The 18,961-nt window shown below is 43.8% G+C and overlaps 1 long non-coding RNA gene across 1 annotated transcript in view; it reads right to left on the bottom strand.

Annotated features, from left to right (window-relative positions):
- The window catches only part of LOC144771487 (uncharacterized), a 28,341-nt gene extending 12,214 nt beyond the window's left edge, over positions 1-16,127 (bottom strand). Inside the window, exon 1 of the long non-coding RNA XR_013599309.1 lies at positions 16,046-16,127. This is a non-coding gene — a long non-coding RNA (uncharacterized LOC144771487). The remainder of the gene's footprint in view (positions 1-16,045) is intronic.
- Between the last annotated feature and the right edge of the window lie 2,834 nt (positions 16,128-18,961).

Here is an 18,961-nt window from a genome sequence, read left to right as displayed (position 1 = left end):
GCAAGACAGATCCAGTGACAATTATGGGAGATAACAGCCTGATCTCAAGTGATTCCAGCGCAGGCTCGCACAAATCTAGAGGGAAGGGACGACAACAACGGTGGCAGCAATCATGGAGCATGCCAGATTTTCAAGGTCCTAACTATGGCATTTGCCCACCCCCCCCAAAATCCATACTTTGGGTGGTCCCCCTGTATCACTTCGGACCTCCACCCATCTTTCAAAATAACCAAAGGGCGCCTTTTTTAGGACGTGGCCGGAGACCAAGAGGATGATGAAGGAACCAACAACAGGTCCATTGGGCAGAAGAAGAAGGACCAGTGAGTGCTAACGCCAGGACCAAGATGAGAGAACAACAACAAGGGGCGAGCGGACATCGGTAAGAACGCAAGATCCGAAACCCACATCCCTGTTATTCAATTTATCCTTGCACAGAAAGAAGAAGACATACTCAATAAAGGACTGTCCTTTGTACCTAGCACATGGCTAGACAAGTTTCAACTACACACCGAACTGGCGGAATTCTCCCGCAAACTCAAATTGAGAGCATTCTTTGAAAAGCAATCAGCCACAGAGCCTACCATTAACACCAACACTAATGAAACGGGCCTGAAACCTAAATCGACGTTCTTACCACCACCACCTAGCATTCCCGTGGAAATCACCACGTTTGAACAAGCAGTCTACAACCAAGTCGAGAGGATGGAACAACCCAAGACCTATAATAACCTTTCCAAGGAAGAAAGGGAAATAGTTTGTAAGCTACAAGACAACCCAAACTTAACCACAATCGGCTATCAAATCTCTAGTTGAAAATGCAGAAGAAAATCAACACATCTCCAAACAGGAGGCAGACTACCTTTGCGTAGAAATTGTAGCAATGTATCAGACTACCAAAAGCAATCAACGCAGCTGACCACAAAATTATGTGAGCGAGGATACCCCAACAAAATAGTTCAAAACACCAAAAAACGGGCCGGCAATCAGAATAAAGATGCTCTCCTGAAAGACAACACACGGGAGGAAACCACCGCCTCCTTGACATGTGTCACAACTTATAATGAGGCATCGGAGATGGGGTCTAAAATAATCAGAAAGAACTGGCAAATCTTAAACACTGGGAAAAGGAACTGGGACCAACCACTTTTCGCGTACAAAAGAGCCAGCAGCCTCAAAGACCGACTAGTCTCCACGAGACCCAAAGGGACCAAACAAATCACTACAAACTTGGTATTCAAAGCCTGGAGCCTTAAAACGGGTTCTTATCTATGTGACGATTGTGATTCTGGGTCAGTCAGTTACAGCATGCATCAATGAAGCAGCCGGCCCTCCTCGGGGGGCCTGGGAATTGACAGAAGGAGGCACTTCAATAGCAAGACGGGACTGAAAGCTGCAGAAAAGCATGTAATGCCTGCAGTAGGAGAAACGCATTAAAAAAATAGGGGCAGATTTACAAGCCCCTTGCGCCTCTTTTACGCTGCTGTTGCGTCACTTTTGTGACGCAGCGGCGGAGCAAAAGATGCGCCATGGTGCGGGGTATTTACAACGTGACGCATCTGGGAGATGCGTCACGTTGTAAAGCCCTGCGCCATAAGGAGGCGTTCCGCCGCAGGGGGGGGGCGTTCCTGCGCAGGAACGCCTCCTAAAAGTGGCTGAGTGAAATCTACAAGATTTCACTTAGTCACTTTGAGGCCAATGCAGCGTCAAAACCCTGCGCCTGCTTGAAGCAGGCATAAGGCTTGACGCAGCATTGGACAGATAGGGCTCCCCAGAGCATTGCTGGAGCTGCGTCGCGCTTGCGACGCAACTCCAGCAATGCGCCGCCTTTACGGCACAGATGCGTCACGCATCTGTGCCGTTTTTGCCCCATGATGTGCCGCATTGTAAATGCGGCGCACCATGGGTGGCGGAGCTGCAGCACACAATAACTGGCACGTCCCTGGGGATGCGCCAGTAATTGTAAATCTGCCCCATAGTGCTTAAAGACCAAATAAGACGTACCGTGTAACAACCGAAGTAAAAGGGCCAGTCCTCATGGGAGGTTACAAATGAAGATAAGGCAAACCAAGGCGGGACTAACACGTCTACTAACGAATCAGTAGCCAGCATTTACAAAGGACAATGACACAAGCCAATTAAAAATATGGGTGGGGAGTGGGCGGAGCTTCAACATGCACTGCCCAGGCTCGACCTAAAATCAGAGGGGACCTCTCGAGGGGAACTGAGGTTTATGGAGAGCGTTGCATCCTGATTGGCTAAAACATATACTGGCTATCCTGGGAATTGTAATTGTGGTCTATTTGTTCCAGGAAGTGTCTTGAGAACATTGGGGCATATTATCAACACAGGCGATAAAATTATCGCTTGCTTTATCGGCAGAAAACTGCCGCTAAAGCTGCTTTTGCGGCAGTTTTCTGCCGCAAAAGCGGCTTTAGCGGCAGTTTTCTGCCGATAAAGCAAGCGATAATTTTATCGCCTGTGTTGATAATATGCCCCATTGTTTTTTTCTATGAAAGCTTTTGTATGCTGTTGGAGTTGGATTAAAAGGAATTTAATGTATAATCCTCGCCTCCGTGTACTTAACAGAATTCACACTTTCCGTCACAATGGCTATAACATTTTACATTCATGCTCGTATTTTGTTTAAAGTGCTTCATCTTTTTCACAATGCCCTGTAGGTCATGGTACTCGAGCTAATACAGTATAAAACTTACATGCCTTATAAATCTCTATATTTAGCCACCCATAACTTGTTAATCGTTCCCAGATTTAAAAGATCATGTACGAGTGGCCAAGCTTTCTCTGTCATGGCTACAAAGTTATGAAATTGGTATTCCACTGCACCTTCGAGTTACCTCTTCCCACGTTAATTTTAAGTGCAGTTTAAGATCTCTCTGTTTAGCCAACATTTTGGCTAACTTACATGCAGCACTTTCTCACATGTGATTGGCTTCAGTGCCAAAAAGTACACTTTAGAAACCTATTACATACCTACGAACATTGGGGCATATTACCAAAAATGATCACTGGATAAGCCCAGGTTAACACAATTTCCTGCCGCTAAAACTGCGATAATGGGCTTGATAATATGTGCTTGAGAATTCCCATTGCAGACCAGGTTCTGGTGTTAACCTGGGCATCTATGGGAATTCACAAGGGCATATTATCAAGCCCATTATCGCCACTTTAGCGGCAGGAAATGGTGTCAACCTGGGCGTATCCATGGATAAGTTTATCGCCGTTCTTGATATTAAGCCCCATAGACACTGTGAAAGCCGTTCTCCAATTCTATAAAAGCTTTAAAACATTTTGTTTTGGCCCTCAACTCCATTACTAAAACTCCTTCTCAAAATTCCCTCCCATGCAAGCCATGACATCCTGATTTGCTCTTTTCAAAAATTGCTCCTTCAACTGTTATGTATTTTATGTTCTAAGTGGCAGATGTTAGTCACTCTAACAATGCAGGCGTTACTTTCTTATTACAAGTGCATTCTGACATCAGCACCTACATAACTAATCACTTATACTAATTTATGACAAGCAACAAGTGAAGCCCACAGAGGGCCGCACACACAGCAGGAAAGAAGTCAGTGCTTAATTTGTAAAAAAACATATGCCAGGTCCCTCGTCAGGAGGTCACTGCGGCTTGCACCACAAACTACCCTTCCCAGAGCTGCCAATGGCAGTGCCAACACAATTACTAATCATCACACTCCTACAGGTGTGACAATTCAGCCTATTCCAGGCCCCGAATGCTATTACAATGGCTTGAGCGGCACTCAAAAGTCTTTTTTAATGTATATTGAATTAATAAACAACTGTTGTTGTGCTCATCTTTAAATTAGTCGGACAGTGCCACCATGTGGGAGACTGGTCCTATCCCCAGAGCTGAGAAATAAGTGCAGATGCCAAGCACCGGTAATAACCGGATCAAATTAAGCACTGAAAGAAGCAATGCACTGTGTTACATACACTGCCACAATCACATTCATTTGCCCAACAACCTTTGGCGTTCAATAGCCAATCCTTGTTGTAGATCCTCTCACAGTGATGGAGCAAGGTTTCACATGTAAAGAGACTAGCTTGGACTCAACCCTCTCTAAATAACAAGAAATGTATTAATCAACATGTTTTGATTTACTAATAATTGCACCACACAACATTTATAGTAAGCTGGGGAAGCTTTTCAATGTGCTTTTACTAACAGTAACTCGAGTGACCTAATATGGCCGCCACAACGCGGGAATTTCACTACGCATGCGTCTACCACACTCACATGGTGTGACGTACTCGCTGCTGTGGTGGGAAATATTTGCTTCTGCGCACTAGTATTAAAGATAGCTACTCTATGTTTGATATTCTAATGCTTATGCTGCTGCCTTAACTAAACTGTGTTCATTCTGCTTAATTTTTCAATGCTATAGTTAAAATAAAGTCATGGGAATAGAGTAGAGATAAGTGGTATACAGTGCATTCATTTATTATTTATTCTAAAACTGTTCTTCTTTGACTTTGCTACTCGCTCGTGTTTGGACCAATGAGGTACAATGTAGCGCCATCCTGGGTCCTGAGACCACGCATGAACCAAAATCCAGAGAGTCCACAAGCCATGGCATTGAACGGGTGACAGTCTTGCCTGCGATGCTCCTGGGAACCCAACCCAATGAACTTCCAAGAGGATGTCAACTTGTTAAAATGTTTAACATTGTATTTACTATTAGAACATTCATTGTTGGGTGGAATAAAAGGGTGGAATAAAAGTGCATGGGAAAATAAAGTTATGGGCGGGTAAGATAATTTGCATTACTGAATCAAATGATCTCATAACTGGTAGGGTGTGATGACCTCTCCTCGCCTTTTGACCAATAAAATTGAGGGAACACACAAATTTGAAACATTGGGGGGTGGTACATTGCCCTGGAAAATGGTATATCTAAGGTAGTCTTAGCTAGTTAGATTGTCTGACTTGTCCGAATAGCTGACCTGTCACTGACCCAACGCACTCAATAGGCAATTGAGAGCAGAGGTGCTGGCGGAGCACTCTGTCAGATGAATCGATAACCCAATCGGGGGTCTGAGGGAGAAGAATTGATAACCCAATCGTGGTCCGACTGTTAGCCGCAGTGAGGTGTGTGACGCTGGAGTTGCACTTTAGCTGAGGGTAATTGTCCTGACCTACATCTGACCTGTCCTGATCCATATTGGTCCGCACCTGTCTTGGTTCTGGTCTGCACCTGTTTATCCTGTTTGCACCTGAACTTTTGAGAGTCCTGTCCTTTATCCCAGCCCATGGCCAGGGTTGGTCTACATACCATTCTAGGTGAATATAATCTATGTGGGTACGTCAATGTACTGTTTCCCTTTTCTACCCTTCCTATGTTCAAATGATAAAAGACAGTCTCATAAAATTTCAGCATATTTTTGCTTTGATCATTATCTTCCTAATTGAACGAGCTTTAATTGCAAATTCTATGGACTCTGACATTTAAGAATTACATAGATAAAGTGTTGAAACTTTTCCTGAATCTGTGGTTATTTTATGCATGTAAATGTTGTTTCTACCTATTATGCTAACTCCCTTGATCCCTTAGGACTCTAGGTACTGGCAACTAGGATTGGTAAGTTAAATGGTATAGGTATAAGTCCTAAAAGTTAATTAAAATCCTGATTGGCAAGGGTTACCTGTTCAAAGTATGTATGTTTTGGGCCCAGGTGAGTATAGTAAAACGAGCAGATGAACCCACGCTCTATCAACAGGACAGGCCAAGACCCATTGTGCACACCCGTTCATCAGCGAAAGAGATAGCAAATTTCTAGGTAGCCACAGCCTGTAAAGAGAGGAGACGTATACAGAAATCAGGACAGCTGTGGACCTTTCCCACCCACTCATTACTTGGGATAATGTGCCCCCGATTGGGCACTCACTTCAGAGTTTCAAGCTTTCACAATATAAGCTCACCAACATCCATAATGGGCAAAAGATGAGCTGTATCAAAATCTATACTACTATTATAAAGAGAGAACTGTGTCCTTTGAGCCGGGTAAACTCAAAAACTACACCACCAATCTCAACACCCAATACAGCGTTGGAAAGGGGAGGACCAGGAGATGGACGTCTATACTACTATTATAAAGAGAGAACAGACACCTTTTGGCAAGGTAAACTCGGGAACTACAGCGCCAATCCACACACCCAATACAGCGCTGGAAAGTGCAGTTGCAGCAGAAGGACATAGGCTATGCAGACGCCCACCATATACATTTAAAAGGTAAAAGAACCGTGCCAGCAAAGTAGTCCCTTATGGGCGTGTCTGCATTGTGCTGTGGGTGTGTGCTGGGGGCGTGACAATCGCTGGGGGCATTCCATCACGAGTGTTGTTTTTTCTTCCCAGGTTCTATACATTCCTGCTCCCTTTAAATAGTAATTCAGTGGAGGTCCCATTCTCTTAGAACCACCCCAAGCACAGTTATGGGCAAAAATACAACTAAAAGGCCCTGCAAAGCATTATGGGATAAGATTAGCATAATTTTTAGCATTCATGAAAGGGTTTCAATGTTTTTGAATTTTACTCATCACGGACATCTTGGGACATCTTGGGACGATGAGGTGAACTGCAGCTTGATGTATAATATTTTAAATGCTATTGCATTTGCCTCATCAGGGACATCTAGGGACGGCGAGGTGAACTGCAGCTTGATGTATAATATTTTAAATGCTTATTGCAGTTGCCTCATCAGGGACATCTAGGGACGACGAGGTGAACTGCAGCTTGATATGTAATATTTTAAATGCTATTGCATTTGCCTCATCAGGGACATCTAGGGACCACGAGGTAAATTGCAGCTTGATGTATACTATTTTAAATGCTATTGCATTTGCCTCATCAGGGACAACTAGGGACGACGAGGTGAACTGCAGCTCTTTGTAGAATTATTTGGATACTATAATATTCACTTCCCACTGCTAATCTCGTCCCATAATGCTTTGCAGGGGCTTGATCTCAAAATCATCACCTCTCTCACTGCTTGCTGGAAGCTAATTTCACTTTTGTGAAATGACTATATGCATTTTAGCATGTAGAAATACTTGTTATTTTACCTCGAATATATGAGGTTTCTGTTTTAATAATTGGAAATCTGACGGAACGAAATATTGCGGATTTATTGTACCAAGTTCGCACCAATTCCGCCCACCCCTACTTTAAATACCCCTGCACCCCATAATCATAACCCACCCTTACTCTATAAAATACCCCAACACCCTTAAACACTAACCCATCTTAACCCTATAAATATACCCTGTACCCCAAAACCCAAACCTATCCCTAAACCCTATAAATACCCCTGTACCTCAAAACCCAAACCTTCCCCTGAACCCTAAAAATACCCCTGTACCCCAAAACCCGAACCTACCCCTGAACCCTAAAATACCACTGTACCCCAAAACCCAAACCTAGCCCATAACCCTTAAAATACCCCTGTACCCCAAAACCCAAACCTACCCCTGAACCCTAAAAATACCCCTGTACCCCAAAACCCAAACCTAGCCCAGAACCCTAAAATACCCCTGTACCCCAAAACCCAAACCTACCCCTGAACCCTAAAAATACCCCTGTACCCCAAAACCCAAACCTACCCCTGAACCCTAAAATAAAACTGTACCCCAAAACCCAAACCTAGCCCATAACCCTTAAAATACCCCTGTACCCCAAAACCCAAACCTACCCCTGAACCCTAAAAATACCCCTATACCCCAAAACCCAAACCTAGCCCTGAACCCTAAAAATACCCTTGTACCCCAGAACCCAAAACTATATCTGAACCCTTAAAATACCCAAACACCCCAAAACATATACCTCAGTACCCCAAAACATATACCCCTATACCCATACTTGCCTTATCCAAACATTTTAAAAAAACATGCTTTTATCATTCATGCATTTACAACGAATTTCGTTGTAAATGTATGCGTGGTAAAAGCATATAAAATGTAATGCCATGCGTTATAATGGCATTGCGGAGTCATGGTACTTTCGTAATGAAAGCATGCGGAGTGATGGTATGCGGAAAGAAAGATGCGGAATAATGGGTGTTTACCCTCCCCGTAAGTACATTGGTGGCACGGCAGCCCACATCTCCAGCAACATACTCATATTTTTTCACCACCAATTGGAAAAATGCACAGGTCTCCCTCATTGATGCCCAGCACCGACATACACTTTTAGACACACCTCCCACCACAAGTTCTAGAATTACGAACTTTAGAGATGGGGAGCTACGTTCGAATCTCGGCATCAGCTCAACATCCTGTGATTCCAGACAAATCGCTTTGTCTCCCCGTGCCTACCACAAATGAATGTGTTCTTCTGTAATGTAAATTGTGCTCATGCCATGGTGTCGAGTTCGCGCTATATAATATTGCAAGGAAAAAAAAGTAGGGAAACTCGAGTTCACACACTACTGAACGCGCACTCTTAAGTGCATCAACAGTGCACTGTGAATCGGAGCATTTCACAGGCCTGTCACAGATAAGAAATGCTATCAAAACGAAATCCTACGACACAATATACTACTGGCCGGCAGCAATTCATACCCGGACAACGTCGGGACGGGCTGCTAGTAGGCTATATAGATGGACCCCATATACATTAGAAAGGGGAGACGCCCTCAGTCCTAAAGTAGTCCCTTGGGGCGTTGACATGTGAGAAAAAGTGGGCGTTACCAGGGGCAGGATGTGGGCGTTAACAGTGTCAGAGTGGCAGGCAACTTCACACTGCTGCAATGTGGGCGTCGTTCACAGCGTTCAAAGAAACCAGTTCACATAGCCAACAGTACAGAACACATTATTACAGCATTTTTATGGAAATGCAACGTACCGTGGCTGACATCATGGACGGGGCGTGGTTAACCCTGGGCTTACAACTTTGTGTAGCATCTAAATGAACAATACTCTCAGATGCTTTGAAAAAGCAATTTTACATGCTTAACAGCATATAATCAATTCACAAAATTGAAATTTTACATTGAAATAATTAGGTAATGAGAGAGCTGATGATTTTGGGGTCCCCCCTAACCTAGGGGGAGCACCAAGCAGATGCCTTGAACACAAAGGGGCGGATTTGCACCAAGCAGATGCCTTGAACTCAAAGAGTATAAACAAAAAACACATTTTGTTGAACTTTAGTGGTGATCCCATCATTTTAGGACCACCCCAAGCACAGTTATTGGCAAAAAACAATCCCAACCAAAGGCCCTGCAAAGCATTATGGGACAAGATTAGCAGTGGCAGTGAATATTATAGTATCCAATAGCAAAATAATTCTACAAAGAGCTGCAGTTCCACCGGTCGTCCCTAGATGTTCCTCACAAATCAAATGCAAAGCATTGAAATTATTCTTACATTAAGCTGCAGTTCCACTGGTCGTCCCTAGATGTCCCTCATGAGTCAAATGCAAAACCATTGAAACCCTTTCATCAAGCATTCTAGGGACGACCAGTGGAACTGCAGCTCTTTGTAGAATTCTTTTGATATTGTATACTATATAATATTCAATGCCCACTGCTAATTTTGTCCCATAATGCTTTGCAGGGCCTTTGGTTGGGAAAGTTTTTTTGCCAATAACTGTGTTTGGGTTTGTCCTAAGAGGATGGGACTACAACTAAATCGTTCAATAGGATGTGTTTTTTTGTTTTCAAGGCATCTGTTAGGTACTCTCCCTAGGTTAGGGAGGATCCCAAAATGATCACATCTCCCACTGCTTGCCAATTTTTCTCTTTCAACTATATGTACATTAGCATATCAAGGTAGAAAAGCTCATTTTAACATATCTGGTCATATACAGGAAGCTTTTTGCAATTATTTTCCAGTTTTAGCACAGTACAGCTTGCAAGGGGAAGTCACTGTACCACCAATACCCAAAGGTGAAGAATGGGCTGCTAAAAGTCACCATTTTCACTATTAACAAATCACAAGTCCAAACATACAAAGTTATAGGCATAGCCTTAAGAGAAGCCTGCTTCACTCATGGGCAGTTATATGTTGCACTCTCTTGGACAGGGAATGTAGAAAATCAATTTACTCTAAATCCCAATTCTAATGAAACACAAAATGTTGTTTATCACAAAATATTAAAATAAATGTCTTCTTATTCATTAACAACACAACAACATTTACAATACTGACCCGGACAACGTCTGGACGGGCTGCTAGTATAAAATAAAGTATTGCGGAGTCAGAAATATCTCTTGCATGGTGCAAGGGTGTTCACCCTTTTCCTGAATGACCCAACTCCATGAGATCTAGTATTCCAAATGTTACTGGCCCAGCTATAACAGTAATTCAGTGTGCCCCAAGGGCTAGGTCTGTCCTGGTAATTCAAAGAGTCAGAAATGGTTATGTGATATTGAGATGCCCGCCAAGCTACTCTCTTTTAATGACATAGGCTAATATCCATGTCCTGAGTTGCTAAGATAAAAAATGTTGGCAGTGAACCAATTCTTGCTAATAGTTCCAGAACTTTATTCTGGGTCAGAAAGAAGAATGGCCCGCTGACGTCACTCAATGAAACATTGTACTTCAGTGCAGAACCCAGAGACTTGCAATGACAGCCAGTGTACAAGACTGGTTGAGAACTCTGGATGTGCACTTGTGATCCCTGGTTGGTACGCAGTGGCGGCTGGTGACATTTTGAAGTGGTGATGTGTAACAATATTATCATACTGTATTGCGGCAAGTGAGCGCGAACAATCTACGGGGGCTTTGAGGGTGTTCTCCCCCAAGAAAATTCTGAAAAAACAGTGGACAAACGGTGCATTTTTAAGCAAATTTGAGGAAAAAGAAAGGTTAATAAAGCAATTAGTGCTAGACCTAATAAAGATAGATCGGTCACTGCACCTCCCCTCACTTCACCCAGCTTTGCTCTTGTACCTTCACCCAGCTCCACAGAGACCCATGGTCACTCACAGGTGTACACACGCCTCTCTACTGGGGATTGCCAAGTAGACAGACAAATACACAACTAACAAGCAGACACATCTCAGTCTTGAAAATGTACACCAGAGACACCCAAACGGATCTTATAGTAGGAATTATAATGCAGAAAAATAGTCAGACACTCAGCCTCCTCCCCCAGTTCCATCTCACTCCTGTCTTTCCTCTTGGTTAGTGTACCCCCCTTTTTCTGCCTCTTATATCCCCTCTCACACCTGCCCTTGGAATGCTTGTGCCACCACCTTCCCTATGCCTGCTGCAACAGGGGCAGTGCCAGCTATCTGCCTTCCCTTGACCTCCTGCTTCCTTCACAGGCATCACGCGTTTTCCCTGAATGTCTTTGCCACCCCTTCCCTGCAGGGGCCCTGCCGCTTTATGGCCACAGTGATTTGAATTTGCTTAAATATTTTACTGTCCTGCCTTCGCACATTTCGTAATTATGTTTTTGAACTGACTCAGGCAGTTTGTCCACATCTGGGAATATTCACTGCCGGGCTTTATGATTATTTTAATTCATTTCTAATTTCTCGATATTAATAAACACTTTAACACAATATCTAGCAACAGATTAAAAAGTGTATTTAAATGTAACATCATAAGCAAGGCATGCTCGTTCATCTAGGCCAGTGCCAAGGTGTACTACAGTCAGAATTCACTGGGCTTCGTGTGCACAATGAACTGTCAACATTTAACATTTGTGCTTTTGGCATTAACTGGGTGCCTGAGAGGCAAGTATCAAACACACACACACAAACACACACTTTACTCCTTCCTCCCTCCCTCTGTCATGCCCATCATAGTCTTTCGATCTCACACATGGTCTTTCTAACACAAACCTGCTCTCTCACGCACGCGCACACACGCCTTACCCTGTCCCCTACTACTCTCACACACACAAAACGCTCTCTCTCACATACATACACACACTTACCCTAGGGGCATATTACCAACAACTAGCGATAATTTTTGTCTCTAACTTGTTTAGAGACAAAAATTATCGCCGCACATCGGCGATTTTTATCGCAGATAAACCTTGCTATTAGCAAGGTTTATCGCAAATGCGATAAAAAACGGCCGCAATGCATGAATATCGCTGGAAAGTCAGCGATATTCATGCATTATCGAGCAAATGCTCTTAGCCATGTTATCCACCTCCCATTGGATAACATGGTGAAGAACTGCTCAGGGCAGGTGTTAGCTTTTGGAGATATTCGCGCTTAGCGCGAATATCTCCAAAAGTTGGTAATAGGAGATAGCGATGTTAGCGACTGTTTCCAGTCGCTAACATCTTGGCACGCCCACTTTGCATGTCATTAGTGATAAATATCACTGACATGCAAAGCGGGGCCCAAGATGGTCGCTATCTCCTATTAGCTGTCACTAACTGGTGTTAGCGACAGCTTGGTAATAGGGAGACAATTTTATCTCCGCTTTCTTGGCTTTTAAAGCCAAAAAAGCGGAGATAAACCCCTTGATAATATACCCCCTAGTTCTTTCTAACCCTCTAAACACGCGGAGCTAAAATTATCTCCCTATTACCTAGCTGTCGCTAACACCAGTTAGCGACAGCTAGTAGGAGATAGCGACCATCTTGGGCCCCGCTTTGCATGTCAGTGATATTTATCACTAATGACATGCAAAGTGGGCGTGCCAAGATGTTAGCGACTGGAAACAGTCGCTAACATCGCTATCTCCTATTACCAACTTTTGGAGATATTCGCGCTAAGCGAGAATATCTCCAGAGCAGTTCTTAGCCATGTTATCCAATGGGAGGTGGATAACATGGCTAAGAGCATTAGCTCGGTAATGCATGAATATCGCGGACTTTTCAGCGATATTCATGCATTGCGGACGATTTTTATCGCATTTGCGATAAACCTTGGTAATGCCAAGGTTTATTTGCGATAAAAATCGCCGCTGCACAGCGGTAAATTTTTGTCTCTAACCTATTGCTATTGCTTGGTAATATGCCCCTCTCTCTCTGTGTTTCTCTATCTGTGTCTCTGGCCTGTGCGAATGCTTTACATCTGTGGCATGCTTGGACGATCCGAAAGTAACAGAGTGGTTGTTATGCAGAGGCCTTAGGCTTAGGGGGCAAGCAGAGGTGGCCTTGTCTGTAGGGAAATTAGGGAGCTCCTATGGAAGGCCCAAACCGGTAGGGACAGAGCAGGGTCACACGTCTGCGTCTGCCTTAGAAAGGCTGGTAGGGCTCAAGCAAATTCAACTGCACGTCAGTTCTGTGCCTCTGAAGCGAATGTACGACTGGGGAAAAGTTAGTCAAAAATGTTCAAGTTCGTACATGTGAAATGCAGCCACAGCAGTCAAAGACAAAAAGTTGCTACAAAAATGTGGGCCCACCAAACACATATGAAACGTTTATTCATCTTGTTTAGTCAAAACAGTACGTAATTAAAAGCAAATATCTGAGATCATGGCGGCGTAAGTAGAGACAGGGCAATACATTATCGCTGCTTTTATCGGCAGGAAACAGCCGCTAAAACGGCGATAATGGGCTTGATAATATGCCCTTGTGAATTCCCATAGAAGCCCAGGTTCTGGTGTTAACATGGGCTTCTATGGGAAATAACAAGGCCGTATTATCAAGCCCATTAACGCCGCTTTATCAGCAGTTTCCTGTCGATAAAAGTGGCGATAATGTATCGCCCTTTCTTGATAATACGGCCCAAAGTTTTACCGAACACCATAAAGAAAATCCATTAAAATATGGCGATGTGTAAATTTCAAGAAATCAGTAAGGTAACGTTTACTTCCAGCATTATCTCCAAATGCTCGCTATATTACTTAAATAAATCTATACTACTTGCAGGCTGTAGATAAACATCCACAGACAAAGTTCATTGAGAGGTTTCCAAGGCTTGTGCGTAGCGCCGGTGAGCGCTATTCAGGGAAGACAAATTACTTCTGCAGGTCTCTGGTACATTGTTCAGAAATGAGCAGGTCCTTCGAGAATTGCTTTCATATCCGAAGAGGAAAGAATGCCTTAATAGGCTGAGCTGATTTCAAAATAAATGGATGCGCAGAGCACCAGCAGGCGAGGGGAGCCCTTGTCAGAGAGCTGGGAGAAAGGGCTCTGCGCACAAGGCATACTTTCACTTATTAAATATTAAACCAAGGGGCATATTAGCAAGGAACCTCATTAAAATTACCGGTGATAATGGGCTTGCTAAAATGCGTTATAGAATTTCTATACAATCCCAGGTTAGATGTCCTGCACATCTAACCTGGGATTCTATAGGAATTCTATAACGCATATTAACAAGCCCATTATCGCCGTTTTATTGGCAGTTTCCTGCCGATAAAACAGCGATAATTTTAACGAGGTTCCTTGCTAATATGCCCCTCGGGGCTTCGTTCATGGTTGGGTATCGGTATACATCCTTTATTTTAAGCACATTTCTTCTATGATACCCACAAAAAACAGCTTGTTTATCTTGCCTTGAATGCAATCCAATAGTCCACCGGCAATATTCATTTACAGAGCCGGACAGTTTTGCCCAGGTTCAGTGGGAATTATGCACCGGTGCGGTGCTGGCCATTGTTGTACAGTTCTTGAAGCAACATTTACAGAGGGACGATTTTGTTCCGGTCTGAAATCACTTATACGGACCGAGTGACACAAAAGACATTTTTTTAGCATTGGTTCAAGTATAATGCGTGATGTACTGTCATAGGCAATCCTTGAAACGTCAACATCTGAGTGCGCATCAGAAGCGCATCCGGGTCTCGTTTGCTTTGAAAAATCCTTTTTAATCATAAGGACATTATGCACTTGCCTCTGAAGTGATTTTGCGGCCGATTTACATCTGTGGGGCAGATTTACAAGTGCCTTGCACCCCTTTTACGCCGCTGTTGTGTCGCTTTTGTGACGCAGCGGTGGCGCAAAAGAAGCGCCATGGTGCGGGGAACTTACAACGTGAAGCATCTGGGAGATGCATCAAGTTGTAAAGCCCTGCGCCAGAAGGAGGCGTTCCTGCGCAGGGGGGCGCGTTCCGGCGCAGTAACGCTTCCTAAAAGTGGCTGAGTGAAATCTTGTAAGTCACTTTGGGGCCCATGCTGCGTCAAAACCCTGCGCCTGCTTGAAGCAGGCGTAGGAATTGACGCAAGATAGGGTCCCCTAGAGCCTTGCTGGAGCCTTGCTGGAGCCTTGCTGGAGCTGCGTCGCCCTTGCGACGCAACTTCAGCAATGCGGCGCTTTTACGGCACAGATGCGTCACTCATCTGTGCCGTTTTTGCCCATTGGTGCGCCGCATTGTAAATGCGGTGCATCAATGGTGGCGGAGGCATGGCGCACAATAAGTGGCGTATCCCTGCTGATTTGCAAGGATGAGCCACTTATTGTAAATCTGCCCCTAAATGTCCAAGTTAGTGATAAGCGAGACCCAGCGTGCTTGATGCCTAATTGCGAGAGTGCCAGCCAGAGATGCCGTGTCTTGGCGCTATGCTTGACAGCTGTACTAGCCTACTCAAATTAAAATCCTCAGGGAAGTACTAAGATGAACGGAAGAGTTGTCACTTATTTTCAGAAGTGCAAGGGGCTGTCCAAGGACCTAAGAAAGGGAGGGATCTCTTTCCATGACCAGAAGCCACCAATGAAGAAGCTCTACCCGTGTGTGGGAACGAGAGACCCCGGGTACTGGCAGCAGGCTAGCAGCAGAATATGGCTTAGAGGCAATGTAGCAATTAAATACAGTATTAATAAAAGCCGCTCTTGGGCTGTTGAACAGTCTGTAGCAAAGCAGCAAAGCCCCCTTCGCCCCAGCCACTAGGCCAAATAATTTCCCCGGAACAGTCTAGGGGTGAAATTTTATATCAATGCTTACAGCAATGTTCGTTATGCAGTTCATCAACTCTTGTTTCCTTTCATGTTGTTGAAATGCCAACGCGATTTAGACTGTGTCACTATCTTTTGTCACGAAGCAGGTGCCCCTTTTTGTTTAGTACCGCTAAATTGCACAAGTCAAAAACGGGGACAGGCATCTTTGTTTTGAGGAGACATGCCATGGGGAGGAGGGGAATAACAGTAAAGCTACCTACCTTAACGCAGGAATCGTGCCGCTCCCGCGTTTTCTAAATCCTGGAGGAACACAAGAAGCAGCCAGCAGGCAGCCTCCCTCCCCTACCCTAAGCCAATCACAACGCTGCGATGGCAGCGTTGTGATTGGTGAGGCGCATCGGAGTGCGGCCCACCCGGGCCATTTTGAAAAAGAGAGAGAGGGAGGGCCTGCGCGAGGGTAGGGGGGAGTGGCTTGCCCACTGTAATGCATATTGACTGGTCGGCCCCAGGGCTAACCTAACAGCCAATACCCACAACAATGACCACCCACCCCCAATGCAGCACTTCGGCTTTCTCGTAGTGCGAGAAGTAGAAACATAAAATGGTAGTTTTACCATTTTATGTTTCTGCCTTCTCGCACTGCGAGAAAGCAGTGGAGCTACGCCCCCACGCCCCTATAAAGGAGCCAACACTGCGATTCACAGAACTAACTTAAGACAAAATCCTAAACTTACTACCATTTTGGTATTCACAGAAGGCACTTACTCATTTTGGTATTCAAAGAAGTTAGGAGTCCTAACTTTAGGACTCCTAAATGCCTTCTGTGAATATGAAAGTCTTAAAATTAGGATTTTTCTCAGTTTTGGAGTAGTAAAGTTAGGACTCCTAACTTATTTGAATACCGAAATGAGTTAGTGCCTTCTGTGAAAGGATTTTGTCTTAAGTTAGTTCTGTGAATCGGGCCCATAGCCAGTGGCAGCTCTCATCACCCGTCGTTCATTCTGCTTAGGCTCTGTTTTATATTTAGCACTGCTCAAAGGCATGGCTATGTTTGCCCCCTTCTCTGAAGATTGCTGATTTACCATGGAATGTAAGAAACTGAGAAGCACATTCAGGGCATTGTTTAAGGCTAAATGACAACAGTAGATATAACACCCAGGATAATGTGCTGCATGGCTAAATACTTTTAAAGTCCTAAAATCAAGACCGATTACATTGCAAATGCTTGTTTCAATTACGAAGCCTTGTCCACCTGCAGTGGGAACACAAATGCATCTAATATTTCTACAGCAAAGAATGAAACGTAATTTCAAGTGTTAGCTGAAAACATGAACTTCAAGTATAATGAAATTCGGGTCCACAAGTCAAGCTAAGTTAACTTGTGCATGGGGTTACATTTTTGAAGGCACAATAATAAATCATCTACCTATGTAACACATTTGCAACTCTTTTAAATGGATTATTAATATGTAAATATCACAATCCTATTAGCTACATTCTAAACACACATATACATTGCTATAGTTTATGGGGATACTTTTAATAGTGTCAGACCCCCATCTTTATTAATACATTAGTAACACCAAATACATGTGAGTGCAGACTACCGGGGATCATAACGCACTCCTACCAGGCTCATCAAGGTGGGAGCGACTTTCGCTCTCCCACACATATTTGCAGTTCCAGCACAATGCTGCCTGGTGGCCCAGTGGACTAATGCGTCCATTGTAGGGGCCTGTATTCGACCTCATGGTCACAGGTTCTAATCCCGGCGGGTCCACTCAGCCTTTCATCCATCCGAGGTTGATAAAATGAGTACCATTGAGTTGGGTAACAATAAACATCTGTTATTCAGCGCCAAGACACCTACGTGTAATCGTGCGCTTTACAAATACACCTGTTATGTTATCTAGGAGTTGGTCAGCTTTGATAAAATATTAACAAAAGGCACCTTGTACCCACCTGTTTGTTTTGCCTTGACTAACTAATGAGCACACCTAACTGCAACTAATTGACAACAAAAAATCCTAAGTAAACACATGGACTGCTTTGCTTTAGAGCACACAATTAATTCCAATAACAAGTTGGGCATGAACGAACAGGAAGCGAGACCCAGTCTAGTCCGTCAGCACCACCAACAATCGATATGAAAGGAGGTCAAGCCTATCAACGCAGATAGTCAAACTTGTCGACTGCCTTTGAACGACAATGAAGCAAATACAGACGGAGGAGCGGCTGTTTTCCCACACAATTTTAGAAACGAGTGAAAATCGACTGGCCTTCTTTAATTGGTAAAATAATACTTGAGCTGCATTTGTACTTTAGTCATTAAAACAGCTTAAACGGGAATGATTACAGAAAATATTACTTCCAGATATTTTGAGTAAAGTGAACGATACAGTTAATTTCTGGACACATGGAGCATACTTTATTTTAACCATCAAAGCTATACTCAATTTGTTGATCGGTGTTATAAGTGGCAAAGCGAAACAAGTCCAATCGCCCTCATAAGGAAGCACAAAACCAAACCAATATCCTACTGGGAAGGCTTGGATTCTTTACTAGATTTTCTTACCAATCTTTAGAATCCTAGGTCGACCAGATCTTTATTACCTGCAAAGAAGTGTGAAGGGGAGAACAACATTAATCATAACAACTTTTAGAATTAACCAAAGTAACTCCAATCCAAGAACCACTGACTACCGAATAAAGTTTTAGGAGTTTTATTACATAACCAAAAACACCTGAATATACAAGCACCTCAGCAAGAGGTTTAGGAAATAGACTGGCACTAATACAAACATTATCCTATGAAAGAGTCTCATACGACTCAATATGATGAGCAGAGTTAATTCTAAGAGCATTAGTCAAACAATAACAGATCCAGCTGTCGTGTTTTGGCAGCTCCTGAGTTAGCGTTTAGCACAGCTACACGGTCTTTTCTGTTAACTTGACCAAAACGAACGGGGGCCATTTTGAATCCCTCTGACTTCCGTTTCCTATGAACACGCTGCCTCGTGGTCAGTGTGCCCTTTTGTCCTTTCTCGATACCCATGGTCACTAGTCTGCTCGGCAACAGGCTATTTTTAGTACTGGTCAAGCGCACATGCGCATTACGCACCAATTGGTCACTCTTTAGGAATGTTCACACTAACTGACCAGTGCTGTTGAAACTC

Source organism: Lissotriton helveticus, chromosome 8 (genome assembly GCF_964261635.1).
Source record: "Lissotriton helveticus chromosome 8, aLisHel1.1, whole genome shotgun sequence".
Lineage (NCBI taxonomy): Eukaryota > Metazoa > Chordata > Amphibia > Caudata > Salamandridae > Lissotriton > Lissotriton helveticus.
Note: the sequence above shows the minus strand (reverse complement) of the source record. Positions and strands in the feature narration are given on the sequence as shown.